This window comes from Aotus nancymaae, unplaced genomic scaffold (assembly GCF_030222135.1).
Source record: "Aotus nancymaae isolate 86718 unplaced genomic scaffold, 86718_ANA_hifiasm-v0.15.2.pri h1tg000010l, whole genome shotgun sequence".
NCBI lineage: Eukaryota > Metazoa > Chordata > Mammalia > Primates > Aotidae > Aotus > Aotus nancymaae.
Window position 1 is genome coordinate 27,658,787 of NW_026988421.1, and position 15,376 is coordinate 27,674,162.

Genomic DNA, 15,376 nt, shown 5'->3' on the forward strand with positions numbered 1-15,376 from the left:
AAGTGCCTGGATTACAGGTGTGAGCCCCAGTGCCCAGACTTGAAGCATTATTCATAATAGCCTAAACCTGGAAGCAATACAAATGCCCATCAACTAGCAAATGGTTAACAGAATATGGTATATCCATGCAATCAAATACAATTAGTCAGTATAAAAGAACAAACAACTGATAAATGTTACAACATGGCTGAGCCTCAGAAACATTTTGCTAAGTGTAAGGAGCCAGACAAAAAAGACTACCTATGATTCCTTTCATAGGAAATTTCTAGAAAAGGCAAATCTATAGAGACAGAAAGCAGATCAGTGTTTGCCAGGGGCTGGAGAGGAAAGCAGGGATTGACTGTAAATCAGAAGAAAGGAAACTTCTAGGGACAAAGCACTGTTCTAAAACTGGATTGAGGTGGCAACTGCCCAACTCTATAAATTTACTTTTAAAATCACTGGATTGTATGCTTCCATGGGTGGGTTTTATGGTATGTAAATTATACCTCAATAAAATTGTTTTAGGAGGAGGAGGCCAGGCACAGTGGCTCCCACCTATAATCCCAGCTACTCAGGAGGTTGAGGTGGGAGGACTGCTAGAGGCCAGGAATTCAAGACCAGCCTGGGCAACATAGCAAGAACCCCGTCTCTAAAAGCAAGAACCCAGTCTCTAAAAGAAATGTTTAAAAAAACTTAACCAAGTATGTTGGCGTGCACCCGTAATCCCAGACACTGGAGAGGCTGATGTGGGAGGATCCCATGAGCCCAGGAATTCTAGGCTGCAGTGAGCTGGATCATACCAGACCCCAGGTAGACCCGTGGACCTACCAGATTGCTCATAGCTCTCTGCATTCTTCCCAGCACTTCCATGATTCTGAGCCTTAATTAAGTACCTCCTCCTAGAAACTTTTCTCCATCTATATCCTGCCCTACTTCCCATCCCACCTCACTTCCAAGGAGACTGCATCTTTTCAATTTTCCCTGAGCTTTGCACTCAGCACATATATCTTCATCTCCTTTATTCCCACCTCCTAATTCTCCGACAAATTCCTTGAGGAAAGAATCTTGTTATTAATCTATTTTATATTACACCCTACATATAGCAGGCTCTAAATAGATATTTGTAATACTGAGCTACAAAAATCTACAAGGAATAGGCGCCATCTAAACAAGGTCTTTTACATTAGCATGAACAGTGGCAAAAATCTAACTTAAAATTCATACTACCCCATCTTCCACTCCTCTTCCATCGAACCATTATCTAAATCCCTTCCAATTTCAGAAAACAGTTCTAGTTTATTTCAGATTTTTCCAGTTTAATCAGACAAGTACAGAAATCACAAACCATATTTCAATGCTGAGCATAAGCAAATTTTTGACAACTGAATATAAAATCTGCAAGAGGAAAAGACATTGAACTTAATCAGACACAAGGAAATATGCCTCCTTATACTTCAACTAAAGCCAAATTTCAACCAGCATAAAATTCCAAAATGAGAAAGAAACGCTTTCTGGTAAAAATCCCAGTTAAGATGAAGACTCAGATTGTGATAAACACTTTTTTTTTTAATTTCTGAAGAAGTGTTTAGTCCTGACCATTTTTACCTGAAACAGAAAACAAAGACCTTGAAGCTTAAAAATGTCTAGCAAGTTTACAACTTCGAGTGGTTGGCATTTAGTTTGTGCTACTTCTTAAATAAGTGACTTATGAAAATTATCTGCTTTTATTTTCAGAGATGGTAGGACAATGCAATTTATTTTTAAAATCACAATTTGCGTCAGATGGAATTTAACCCTCGTACAAATGATTTACAGAGATAGAGTAGACAAAGGCCAAACGCTGATAAGGATAAAGACGCTGACTCGAGACTTTAGAAAAACAAGCATGAAAACAGTAAAGCAGACACACCAGGGAATTAAAAGCCATCTACTGATAATCTTCAACAAAGAAATCACTGAGATTTTAGTGAGCTCAATTTTGAGTAAAACAGCAAGTATTAACTATTGAGATAGTCTGATCTAGAAGGAGGCACACAGCTACAGCCAGGGAAAATCTGATTTCCTGCTTCTCATCTTCTGACTCAGATTTTCAAATAATCCTTCATCTATATGAAACAGCTGTGATTTTAGGAAGTTAATATAAGCCACCCCAATTCAAAACGTTCACCCTCAAGAGATAAAAGAAAGAATACTGAGATCATTTTAAACTTCATTGTTAACTGCTGATCCTTCAAACAAGTCAAGACATGGCAGGGAAGAAGCATTATATATAGAGAGCTGTGTCAGGTGCTTCATATATGTCTTGGTCAGTTTGTGCTGCTATAGCAGAATACCACAGAATGGGTAATTTGTAAAGAACAGAAATTTATTTCTCACAGTTCTGGAGGCTGGGAAGTCTAAGATCAAGGCATAGGCAGGCTGGGTGTCTGGTGAGGAGCATGGTCTTTGCCTCCAAGATGGCACCTTACATCCTCTGGAGGAGAGAAATGCGGCGTCTTCACATGGCAGAGAGCAGGAGGACCGAGTGCTGAGTGAAGCCTCTTTTATGAGGGCTTCAATCGCTTTCAGGAGGGAGGAGCCCTCACAGCCTTAATTTCCTCTTAAAGGCAACCCCCCCCTTAATACTATCAAGTTAGCCATTAAGTTTCAATATCTGAATTTTGAGGGGATCCATTCAAATCATAGCAACATACAGCATTTCATTTAATCCTAACAAGAATCCTAGGAGATGTTTTAAAGATGAGAAGACCGAGGAATAGAAAGACAAAGTAAAACTTACCAAGTCCCAAAGCTAGCAAGTAGCAGAACCCAAGTTTATGTTTTTCCTGCTGTATCACAGCACTGCTAAGGCTGAGCAGGTGGTCCATGTAACTAGCTTTGCTAACTGGTTAAATACAAGACACCTGACACCAAGACTAGGCTCCTAATTTCTCCATTAAGAATATCTAGCCGGGCGCAGTGGCTCACTCCTATAATCCTAGCACTTTGGGAGGCTGAAGCAAGTGGATCACTTGATATCAGGAGTTTAAGATCAGCCTGGCCAACATAGTGAAACCTTGTCTCCACTAAAAATACAAACATTAGCTAGATGTGGTGGCACACACCTGTAGTCCCAGCTACTCAGGAGCCTAAGACAGGAGAATCACTTGAATCTGGGAGGTGGAGGCTGCAGTGAGTCAAGATGGTGCCAATGCACTCCAGCCTGGGCGACCCAGCAAGACTCCATCTCAAAGAAAAAAATAACAATAACATTTAATTGGACTAATTAACTATTTCTACAAGTAATTATTTTATGTTACGTATAAAATTACATTTCATTACAGTTGGTACACTGCAGACTCCTTCAGTGTAGGCTTAATAAATATTTATAGACTTTTTTGAAAACCATTAAGGCACTCTGAAGTCCATTACTTGCCTAAAGGACTGATATACAAACATTTGCCTCTTAATTTCTCATAAAGTAAAATAAAGCATGTAAGCATGTTCAGTCCACCAGAACAATGCACGTTTAATTTCTAAAAGAAAACTCAAAACACACAATTTCTTAACCAGAAATACTGCTCCTCTGAATTTCCACATATTTTGTTCCTGTACCTTTGAGTACTTATTACCTCAAATTTGTATTAAAAACTATTTCTGTGCATGCTTTATCTTCTCTACCAGACTTTATACAACTTCAATACGCCCCACAGCATCTAGCAGAGCAGATGCTGAATACATGATTAAATGAAGAAAATTATTGTCTTTTTACCCTACACTGCTGCCATATAGATACTCAGAATCAACGTGGTTAATAAAAAAAAGAACGAAAAAGGAAAACTTTTTACAATAATAATGAGATTCTCCGGGAACAATCAGCCTTGAATCAAAGTTGATTTCTGTCATCAGGTTCTAATTAAGAACGGCAGATAAAGCAGATGGAGAACAGCTTTAATCTTCATGCTAAGTTGATACTACTCTGGTGAAAACACAGAAAAATTGTTTGGACAAGCCAACTGAACAAACATGATATTGGGTGTCTGGAGGAAAGTCATTCTTAAAGAGTCTTCTTTCCACTAGATGGCTATGTGAACTTTCACTGAGAGAGTCAGTCAAAGGGCAAGGCATCACTTAATGTGACTGTGCGTTCCAGTTAGGCCAAGGAAAGGAGGGGGTGGTGAAGGGGAAGAATTCAAGGACAGGAAGGTTCGTCTTTTTTCCATTTTTAAAAGGTTTCTCTTTTTGGAACTACTTACTTAGTCCTCTTCCCATTTTCCTTACTCATATCATTTATTAAGTACTGCAGAAGTGTTTTCCTAGAATTGATGAAATTGTGCCAAAGTTCTCATCAGAGAAGTTTAGAGTTCGCTTAAACTGGTCGGCCATATGATTTCAGACGCAAGCCCTCAGGACTTCATTTTGCCCATCTAAATGTGAAAATGTACCTACATAAAATGTGTCGTTTTTAAAAATGAATGGCTCCTTAATGAAAACTAGTAATAGGTTTTCCATTAAGTACAATATGTATGTGATCCATACAATAAAACCTCAGCCATTTGAATTGAACTACTAGGGTCATTTGTTTAAAATCATTATTTTACACTAACGTTTATTCACTTCTGATTACAGGATAAATGCTCACTGAAGAAATTTCAGAAAAATCTGAAAGCACATTTTGTTTCTCTCTAGTCTTTTAAAAATTATTCTATGCAAAGCTATTGATGGTAAAATTGTTATACTACTATACACACACACACACACACACACACACAGTGTACATCATATTGGGAGAATTCTCCCAAGTTGTTAATTATGCTTTGAAAGCATTATTTAATAGCTATATAATATTTCATAATTTGGATATGTTGAAATTGACTTAACTATTTTCCTTTTGTTGAACATTTGAATTGTTTCTGATACTTTTCTAATATGAATAACACTTTGATAAATGTCTCTGTGCCTGAGTTAGACCATGCCCTCAGGAAAAATGACTGACTACTAATAGAGTAATTACAAGAATCCCAAACAAAAGCATTTACCAGAAAGAGTGTGTCAAGTCCCACTCGCAGTGACAGCACCCACCTCCTCATACTCAGGTCAACACTGAAAGTTTCTTTAATCATTTTTTTAAAATTTAATTTAAAGTTCCAGGATACATATGCAGGATGTGCAGGTTTGTTACACAGGTAAACACATGCCATGGTGGTTTGCTGCACAGATCAACCCATCTCCTAGGTATTAAGCCTTACATGCATTAGCTATTTATCCTGATGCTCTCCCTACTCCCAGCCCCTCCCCCGACAGGCCCCAGTGTGTGTTGCTTCCCTCCCTGTGTCCATGTGTCCTCATTTCAACACTGAATTTTACCATTAAAAATTTTTTTTTGCTAATTAGTTACACAAAAGTTGGTATCTTGCTGTTTTAATTTGCACTTCTCTTATTACTAAGGTGGAATTTTTCATCACTTTAAAAAATTTAAGTGCCTTATTTCATGTCAGAAGTCTGTTTTTCATTAGCATCTTTAGACAAACTTTCTTATTTATTATTTTTTTAGATTTATTTTAATGTTTTTAAGAGATGGGAGTATCACTTTGTTGCCCAGGCTGGTCTCAAACTCCTGGGCTCATGTGATCCTCCTGCTTCAGCCTCTCAAAGTGCTGGGATTACAAGTGTGAGCCACCGTACTTGGCCTCCTTTCTTAAAACTTTGTAAAAATTTTCAGCTGGTTCTAAGTGAACTTATCCTACACCATGATAAAATCCATTTGGCTATTCTCAGATTAACTACTGCAAAAACAGAGTAATATTTTCAAGAGTGTCTTGTGATTTAACCTAATTTTGAAATTTTACAATTAAAATGCTAAGCTAGTCACACTGTATTAAATCTAGTACACTGTTTTTGTACCTACATAAAATGTGTCATTTTTAAAAAGGAATGACTCCTAGTAATAGTTTTTCCATTAAATACAACATGTTGTGATCCATACAACAAAACTCCAGCCATTTGTAGTGAATTACTAGGGTCATTTATTTAAAATCATTATTTTACACCGTTTATTCACTTCTTTCTGATTATAGGATAAATGCTCACTGAAGAAATTTTGGAAAAATCTGAAAGCACATTTTGTGTAAATAAAATAATGTAAAATTTCCAATTTTACAGGAAGAAAAACATTTCATTAATTTCTATCTTTGTGAAAAGGTAAACATTTATTTCTATATGACATGTGCTTCAAGTGAGTTACTAGAGGAGCCACAGTATTGCCAAAAATAAATTGTTGAGCATAAGTAAATCCTCTTTCTTTTCATATTCTCAGCTTCATCTTATAAATGGGAGCTATCTCTTGGCTCATGATGAAGGTTTAAGCATCAGTTAAGACAGCAGAATCAAATTACTCAATGATACACTACCAGAGCATGGTGTTATTTGGTTTAGGTTATGTTATTTGATGGAGAACGACAACACAGAGGTAAGATCCATCTGATCCATCTGATGGGATGTTTCTGTGCAGCCTTATTTAAAATTCTGTTGAACCAGGCACAGTGGTTCACACCTGTAATCACAGAACTTTGGGAGGCCAAAGCAGGAGGATCACTTGAGCCCAAAAGTTCAAGTCCAGCCTGGGCAACACGGCAAGATCTTGTCTCTACAAAAAATATGTTTAAAAAAATCAGCAGAGGACAGGGCATGGTGGCTCATACCTGTGATCTCAGCACTTTGGGAGGCTGAGGCAGGTGGATCACTTAAGGTCAGGAGTTTAAGACCAGCCTGGCCAATATGATGAAACCCCATCTCTACTAACAATACAAAAATTAGCTAGGTGTGGTGGTGCATGCCTGTAATCCCAGCTACTCAGAAGGCTGAGGCAAGAGAAACCAGAGGTTGCAGTGAGCCGAGATCGCACCATTGCACTCCAGCCTGGGCAATGAGAGCAAAACTCTGTCTCAAAAAAAGAAAGAAAGAAAGAAAGAGAATTGCTTGAATCCAGGAGGCGGAGGTTATAGTGAGCCAAGACCGCGCCACTGTACTCTACCTGGGTGACAGAGCAAGACCCTATCTCCAAAAAAAAAAAAAGCCAGGTGTGGTGGCACATGCCTATAGTCTTGGGAGGTTGAGTCAGGAAGATAGCTTGAGCCTAGGAGGTCAAGGCCACCATAAGCTATGATCACATGCCACTGTACATCTACTGTACTCCAGCCTGGGCAACAAAGTGAGGCCTTGTATCAAAAAACACAGTAAAATAATAAAATTCTGTTGAATTTAAAGCATAACAAAAATTACAACCCTGTGTAATCTCAATTATGTTAAAAATAAATTTTAAAAAAATAAATATTCACCAAAGGAAAAAAGATATGTCAAAATGTCAACAGTACTTTTATCTCTTTGTGGTGAAAACACAGATGAAGAAAAACAAATGGCATTCTTTTAACAGTTAAAAATTTGTTATTTTATTGCAATAACATTAATGTAATGGCAACAACAAAAGATTTCATGTATTGCCCTTTAAAACACCTGTCAGTCATGATCTGCACAGTACGTACCAGTGCACAATAATATGCACATTACAACCGAAAAAGTAGTAATGATATTCTCTATATTCAAAGCATCCACCAAGTTTTAAAATAAAGTACAAATAGAAGATCAGTGTTTTTCAAAAGCTACTTTTCCTGGGCACATAGCATGTGTCAGGCACTGTGCTGAGCTCTTCATATGGATTATTTCATTTAGCCCTCTCACAACCCTAGGAGATATTATTACTATTCTCATTTTAAAGATGAGGCCGGGTGTGGTGGCTCATGCCTGTAATCCCAGCACTTTGGGAGGCTGAGGCCGACAGATTACCTGAGGTCAGGAGTTCAAGACCAACCTGCCTAACATGGTGAAACTCCGTCTCTACTAAAAATATAAAACATTAGTCAGGCGTGGCGGCAGGCACCTGTAATCCCAGCTACTTAGGAGTCTGAGGCAGGAGAATCACTTGAAGCCGGCAGGCAGAGGTTGCAGTGAGCCGAGATCGTACCACTGCACTCCAGCCTGGGCTACAAGAGTTAAACTCTGTCTCAAAAAAAAAAAAAAAAGATAAAGAAGCTGGCCAGGCTCAGTGGCTCATGCCTACAATCCTTGCACACAGGGAAGCCAAAGCAGAAGAATTGCTTGAGCTCAGAAGTTCAAGGCTGCAGTCAGCCACATTCACATCACTGCACTCCAGCCTGGGTGAAAGAGCGAGACCCTGTCTCTAAAGAGAACAACAACAAAAAAGATGAGGAAGCTGAGGCTTACAGATAAGCTAAAGTAACTTCCCCGGTGTTATACAGCTATTAAGCAAAGGAGTCAGAATTCAAAGTCAGATGTCTGATACCAAGACTCACATTTTTACTGAGAATGGGACATTTGCACTGCCTTCAATAATAACCAGACTGAGAGTGTAAACTACAGCAAATATCCCAGATATAGCACAGATACAGACTGTAGCTTCCTGAGTTACAAGCAAACACCATTTACTCTTCTACAAAAAGCCTGCGAATCCCTCCTGAACAGAAGTATATGGTTCACTTTTCATGTATAGTTATATGGGTAAATGTGGCATATAATAAATAAAATGAGCCAGGCACAGTGGCTCATGACTGTATTCAGCACTTTGAGAGGCTAAGGGTGGGGGCGGGGAGGGGGTTGGTGATCACTTGAGCCCAGGAGTTCGAGACCAGTCTAGGCAACATGGTAAAACCCCATCTCTATAAAAATTACAAAAATTAGATGGGCGTGGTTGTCCTAGCTACTTGGGAGGCTGAGGCAGGAGGACTACCTGGGCCCAGGAGGTTGAGGCTGCAGTGAGTGAGCCATGACCGTGCCACTGAACTCCAGCCTGGGCAATAGAGCGAGACCCTGTCTTAAAAAATAAGAATAATAAATAAAATAAAATGATCTCACTCAAAACTGCCAAAACCTGGATAACTATCCTGCCTCACAATCCGAAAGCACCCACTAACTTCTGGCTATTATCTAAAAGAGGATTTTTTAAAGCACCAAACTGAAATAGCTATCACAAACCAAAGCACAAGGTCCAAGCTGATTAAAAACGAATACAAGGCCAGGCATGGTGGCTCATACCTGTGATCCCAGCACTTTGGGGGGCCTAGGCGGGTGGATTACCTGAAGTCAGGAGTTTGAGACCAGCCTGGCCAATACAGTGAAACCCTGTCTCTATTAAAAATTCAAAAATTAGCTGGGCGTAGTGGCACACACCTGTAATCCTAGCTACTAGGGAGGCTGAGGCAGGAGAATCACTTGAACCTGGGAGGCGGAGGTTGCAGTAAGCCAAGATCGCACCACTGCACTCCAGCCTGAGTGACAGAGTGAGGCTTCATCTAAAAAAAAAAAAAAAAAAAAAAAAAAAAAAACAACAACAACAACAAACAAATACAAGTTGCTTGAGTTCAGAACAAGTCAATTCAGACTCAGTAGTTTATATTGGAAAAGAGGATAGTTTTAAGATGAAGACATACCAAAAACTACCCAACTTCAAATCACATTCACTTGACTCCACTTGCTTTCTGCACAATATTGCCTTTTGAAACTAAGTGTAGAGAAGAATCCTAACTTATTCAACATAGTTAGAAAAAAGGAAAAGCAGAACTTATGAAATATCCCACAACTTAGCACTTCCACCTTTCTCTCCCAGAGCAACTGCTCTTTAGTACTGTATTCTAGAGTGTGATCATTTCAGGGATTTATTCCAGAGAAGCAAACAAGTAAGCAGTCTACCCGCCTAACACAGCTCAAAGTGGCAGATTAATTACTAGATGGCCTTAAACTGCATCAAAATTAAGCAGAGATATTAGTCAATGTCTTAAAAAGATGGTTTTCTCCTGTTAGGGCTTAATTCCAAGGACAAAAGTCAGGACCTTGGACATGGAAGGAGTCCTGACATGAAGGCTATGAAAGGAGCTGTCAGCCGGGAGTGGTAGCTCACACCTGTAATCCCAGCACTTTGGGAAGCTAAGGTGGGTGGATCACAAGGTCAGGAGATTGAGACCATCCTAGCCAACATAGTGAAACCCCATCTCTACTAAAATACAAAGCAAATTAGCCAGGCATGGTGGCGCGCACCTGTAGTCCCAGCTACTTGGGAGACTGAGGCAAGGGAATCATTTGAACCTGGGTGGTGGAGGTTGCAGTGAGCCGAGATCACGCCACTGGGCAGCGGAGGTTGCAGTGAGCCAAGATGGCGCCATTGCACTCCAGCTGGGTGACAGAGCAAGACTCGGTCTCAAAAAAAACAAAAACAAAAACAAAACAAAAAAAAAAGGAGCTGTCTTTGGTAAAAAGAAAAGCCAGACAACTATAAAAACAATTGTTTGATTTCCTAACATTAAAAACAGTAACTCAGCTTAATAGTTTCTTGATAAATGTTAATGAAAATATAATTTCCTAGTGCATAGAGTTCAAATCACTTATCCTACCACTCAAAATCTTTCCCTTCTAGACTATTTAACCTTTCCAGCCCCATCTCCCACTGTTCTCTTGTCTTCACCTTTGTTCTCCTGTCCCTCAAGGAGAAATGGCCTCTCCTATTCGTATCTCTACCAGCGAAATCTTACCATCTTTTTTATTTTTATTTTTTTTGAAATCTTGCTCTGTCGCCCAGGCTGAGTGCAGAGCCACAATCCTGGCTCACTGCAACCTCCGCCTCTCAGGTACAAGTGATTCTCCTGTCTCAGCCTCCTGAGTAGCTGGAATTACAGGCACCTGCCACCAGGCCTGGCTAATGTTTTGGTACTTTTAGTACAGACGGGGTTTTACCATGTTGGCCAGGCTGGTTTTGAACTCCTGACCTCAAGTGATCCACCTGTCTTGGCCTCCCAAAGTGCTAGGATTACAGGTGTGAGCCACCGCACTTGGCCAATCTTACCATCTTTTAAAGTCCTCCTCAAAAGCTGACTTCTTGAAATCCTCACCTCCACCCAGCAAGTGGTTCTTAACAATGTCCTTTTGTCTATTCAGAAGAACCAGCTTATCCAGTAATTATTGGTAATGTCTTTCTCCTTGAAAATTCCTGGATTGTAAATTCCTGGACCTGTATTGCATTGCTGTAAACTCCTGGATCACACAGGGGGCCAAGATGTGGTCATCTTTGCATCGTCCACAAAAGCCTAGCAGCATTGGGCACTGCACACAATGGGCTCAACAAATGCTTCTGAAGAGATGTAAAAGGAAACATGAAAGGTTAAACTATATCAGGTCCCTCACCATCTTATATTTATTAATTGATTCATACCTTTACAAAAAACAAGTTTATTAAATATGACTACTGAAAAACATAGACCAGGCATGTTGGCTCACACATGTAATCCCAGCACTTTGGGAGGCCAAGCGGGGAGAATCACTTGAGTCCAGAAGTTCAAGACAGCCTGAGCCACATATTGAGACCCCCAAAAATACAAAGAATTAGCCAGGCATGGTGGTGTGTTCCTGTGGTATCAGCGACTCAGAAAGCTGAGGCAAGAGGATTGCCTGAGCCCAGGAGGTCAAGGCTAAAGTGAGTTATAATCACACCACTGCACTCCAGCCTGATGACAGAGGGAAACCCTGTCTCAAAAAAGAAAAGAAAAAGAAAAATGTAATGTTGCATACAGAATAGCACAGTGGTTTGGTGTCTTTGAGCAGTTTGGGTTCAATTCTTTTTTTTTTTTTTCCGAGACGGAGTTTTATTCTTGTTGCCCAAGCTGGAGTGCAATGGCATGATCTTTGCTCACTGCAACCTCCGCCTCCAAGGTTCAAGCAATTCTCCTGCCTCAGCCTCCCTAGTAGCTGGGATTACAGGTGCCCACCACCACACCCAACTAATTTTTTGTATTTTTAGTAGAGACAGGGTTTCACTATGTTGGCTAGGCTGGTCTCAAACCCCTGACCTCAGGTGATCCACCCGCCTCAGCCTCCCAAAGTGCTGAGGATTACAGGTGTGAGCCACTGTGCCCAGCTGGGGTTCAATTCTTACTCTACCCCTTACTCACCAAGTAACCTTGAGCAAGTGATTTGGCCTTTCTGAGCTTTAGTTTCCTGACTTATAAATTGGAACTAATAATTTACTCATTGGGCTTCATTGGACTGTTGTCAGGTAAAATTAAATGGCACAGTACTTGGCATATAGTCAATAATAAATAGAGCTACAATTAGGCTGGGCACAGTGGCTCATGCCTGTAATCCTGACACTTTTGGAGGTCAAGGCAGGTGGATCGCCTGAGCTCAGGAGTTAGAGACAAGCCTGGACAACATGACAAAACCCCGTCTCTGCCAAAAATACAAAAAATTAGCCAGGCATGGTGGCGCATGCCTGTGGTCCCAGCTACTCGGCAGGCTGAGGTGGGAGGATCACTTGAGCCCGGAAGGTGGAGGTTGTAGTGAGCTGAGATCACGCCACTGCACTCCAGCCTGGATGACAGAATGAGATCTCATCTTTAAAAATAAATAAATAGAGCTACAATTATTATTGCCTGAAAACTCCTCCACTGTGCTAGATTATAAGTTTTAAATAACAATCTAAATAAAAACTGAAACCAGCATTTTTTATATTTTAGAATTTTATTTCCCCTAGTTCTTCACTGAGAAATCTTAAGTCATGTCCATAAAGTTCCATAATATAAGGGGTACAATACTGACATTTTAAAGCTCAGTAAAACTGGCTCAAGACAATGGTTAAGTAGTTCAACAAATGCCAAATTACATTTTCTCCTTTACACTCATCAGTAGGAAATAATTCCAAGTTTCCCTGTAATAAATATACCAACTGACTTCACAATGACATTATCAATATACAGAGCTCTTACCAACCCTATTAGCACATCCTGTATGTTTCCACCCCGGAACCATCAAGGACTTCTATTCAAGTACTGAAGCAGAACCACTTTTTAGTTACAGTTGCATTTATATATTTAAGAGACCTATATAACACAGCCTATAGAGCTTCTACCAGACACGGTGGAATACTAGGTTGCCCTTAACACTGGAGTTCCTCAGGAGAACAAGCTCCAATGTGCTCCAGTGCCCCAACTAATGAATTTAAACAGGCTTATGTGAAAGGGTACTCATTCAACTTTTCTTTTTCTTTTCTTTTTTTTTTTTTTGGTAGAGACAGGGTCTCACTATGTCATCATTTAACATTTTTTAAAGATTATTAAAATCAGTTTCTGGCCAGTGTGGTGGTTCACGCCTGTAATCCCAGCACTTTGGGAGGCCAAGAAGGCAAGAGAATTGTTTGAGCCCACAAGTTCAAGACCAGCCTGGGCATTATAACAAGACTCTGACTCTCCCAATAAATTTTTAAAAATTAGCCAGGCATGGTGGCACACACCTGTAGTGCCAGCTACCTAAGAGGCTGAGGTGGGAGGATTGCTTGAGGCCAGGAGGTCAATGTTGTTGTGAGCAAGAATCACACTACTGTACCCCAACCTGGGCAACAAAGTGAGACCTTATCTCCAAAAAAAAAAGTTTCTAAAAATTTTAGATAACCATGAAACACATAGCAAAATAAAGGTGGATTCAGTTTGGCAAGTTATCCTTAAAAGCATGCAAACAATGCTCAAAGCCCACAGAATGACTCAGGCTTCAAAGAAAAACTTTCAACCAGGCACAGTGGCTCATGCCCATAATCCCAGCACTTTGGGAGGCTGATGCAGGCAGATCACTTAAGGTCAGGAATTTGAGACCAGCTTGGCCCACATGGTGAAACCCCATCTCTACTAAAAATACAAAAATTAGCTGGGCATGGTGATGCACGCCTGTAATCCCAGCTACTCGGGAGGCTGAGGCAGAAGATTTGCTTGAACCCAGGAGGCAGAGGTTGCAGTGAATCAAGATCACACCACTGCATTCAAGCCTGGGCAACAGAGCAAGACTCCATCTCAAAAAAAAAAAAAAATTTAAATCAATAAATGGTATCTAGTGAACCTGACAAAGCAATACTCACTGTCAGACATGAGTTGCTGCCTAAATTTAGCTTTAATGCACAAGAGCTGGACATTGTAGTTGGTGCTGTGTCAGTCAGAGAATACCTAAGTTCTCCAAATGGAAGGTTTTGCTCCTAGCAAGGCAGCATGCCATAAAAGAGAGCAGCGGATGTGAGGTCAGGCAGCTTCCAGTGCCAGGTCTACTTCAGCTTACTAACTGCATGATCTTTGACTTTTTGGGCCTCAGTTTTGAAGATAATATCTATACTTTGCCTCTCTCTCAGTATCACTGAAAGGGGGTTTGGTAATGCCTTGTCCTTTTTGGCACCTACAAATCAATCACCCTCTCCCCATCCCAACCACCCAGCTGTCATCATTTCTTACCAGACTTCTGCAAAGGCCTCCAGTATCTTTCCACATCTTTTATCCCTCCTCGTCAAAAGATTTTCCACCCAGAAGACCTTTTGAAAACGCAACTCTAATAATGTCATGTTCATGTACCCACAATATTTCAAGGACATGTTGTTACTGTTAGAAGAAATGCTGGAACCCTTGGTGTGGCCTGCAAGGGCTGCCCACTGGAATCCCTGCTTGCTTCTGCTGACTTCTCCCCTCAACATGCACACACACAGCTTATTTGTGTTCCAACCTCACTAGTCATCTTTCAGCTCCCTGAGTGTACGATGTTACCTCCCACTTTATCATGTCTCCCTGTAAGTCTCTTTTCCACGCCCAAATTTCCCCTAGTTGACTCCTACTTAGCTGTCAGATCTCAAGTCACCCAAAAGCCACTTTCTTCCCTCCCGTCCCACCTGCCAATATTCTCGGGGCATTAACTAATTTTCAAGCAATTCTCCTGCCTCAGCCTCCCGAGCAGCTGGGATTACAAGCATGCACCACCATGCCTGGCTAATTTTTATATTTTTAGTAGAGACAGAGTTTCACCATGTTGGCCAGACTGATCTCAAACTACTGACCTCAAGTGAGCCACCTGCCTCAGCCTCCCAAAGTGTTGGAATTGCAGGTGTGAGCCACTGCGCCCGGCTGTCAGTGGCTTTTTCCTTCATTTTTCTTCACTCTATAAGTATTTCCAAATATTTTAAAAATCCTAGCCAATATTTAAAACCATCACAATGAAAAATACTAGAAGACACACATTTTTCTAAAATAGAAACAAAGGCGTTTCAAATTAGAACCTTCTACTTGCTGAACTTATTCACAGCTTTAGAACACTGTGAAACATGACTATTAAATATAAAACTGAACCCTTTATAGGGTTATTTTAAAACCCAGGGAACTATAAAAGGATTATAGTACCAATGAAGCAGTAAGAAAATGATTAAAATGTATGCCAGGGAAGGGATTACCAAACATATGACTGGAGAATTCATGGCAGTGGGGTTAATAACTATAAACTAGTTCAGAGTAAGTCAGTATTTATGTGAAAAAAAAAAAATCAGTTCTTCAATGGT

At 40.3% G+C, this 15,376-nt stretch overlaps 2 protein-coding genes across 3 annotated transcripts in view; both read right to left on the bottom strand.

Annotated features, from left to right (window-relative positions):
* The window catches only part of CNNM2 (cyclin and CBS domain divalent metal cation transport mediator 2), a 161,239-nt gene that overhangs the window by 116,209 nt on the left and 29,654 nt on the right, over positions 1–15,376 (bottom strand). The gene's annotated exons all lie outside the window — the stretch shown is intronic.
* Positions 1–15,376, bottom strand: part of AS3MT (arsenite methyltransferase) — a 166,674-nt gene that overhangs the window by 80,549 nt on the left and 70,749 nt on the right. The window lies entirely within an intron of this gene.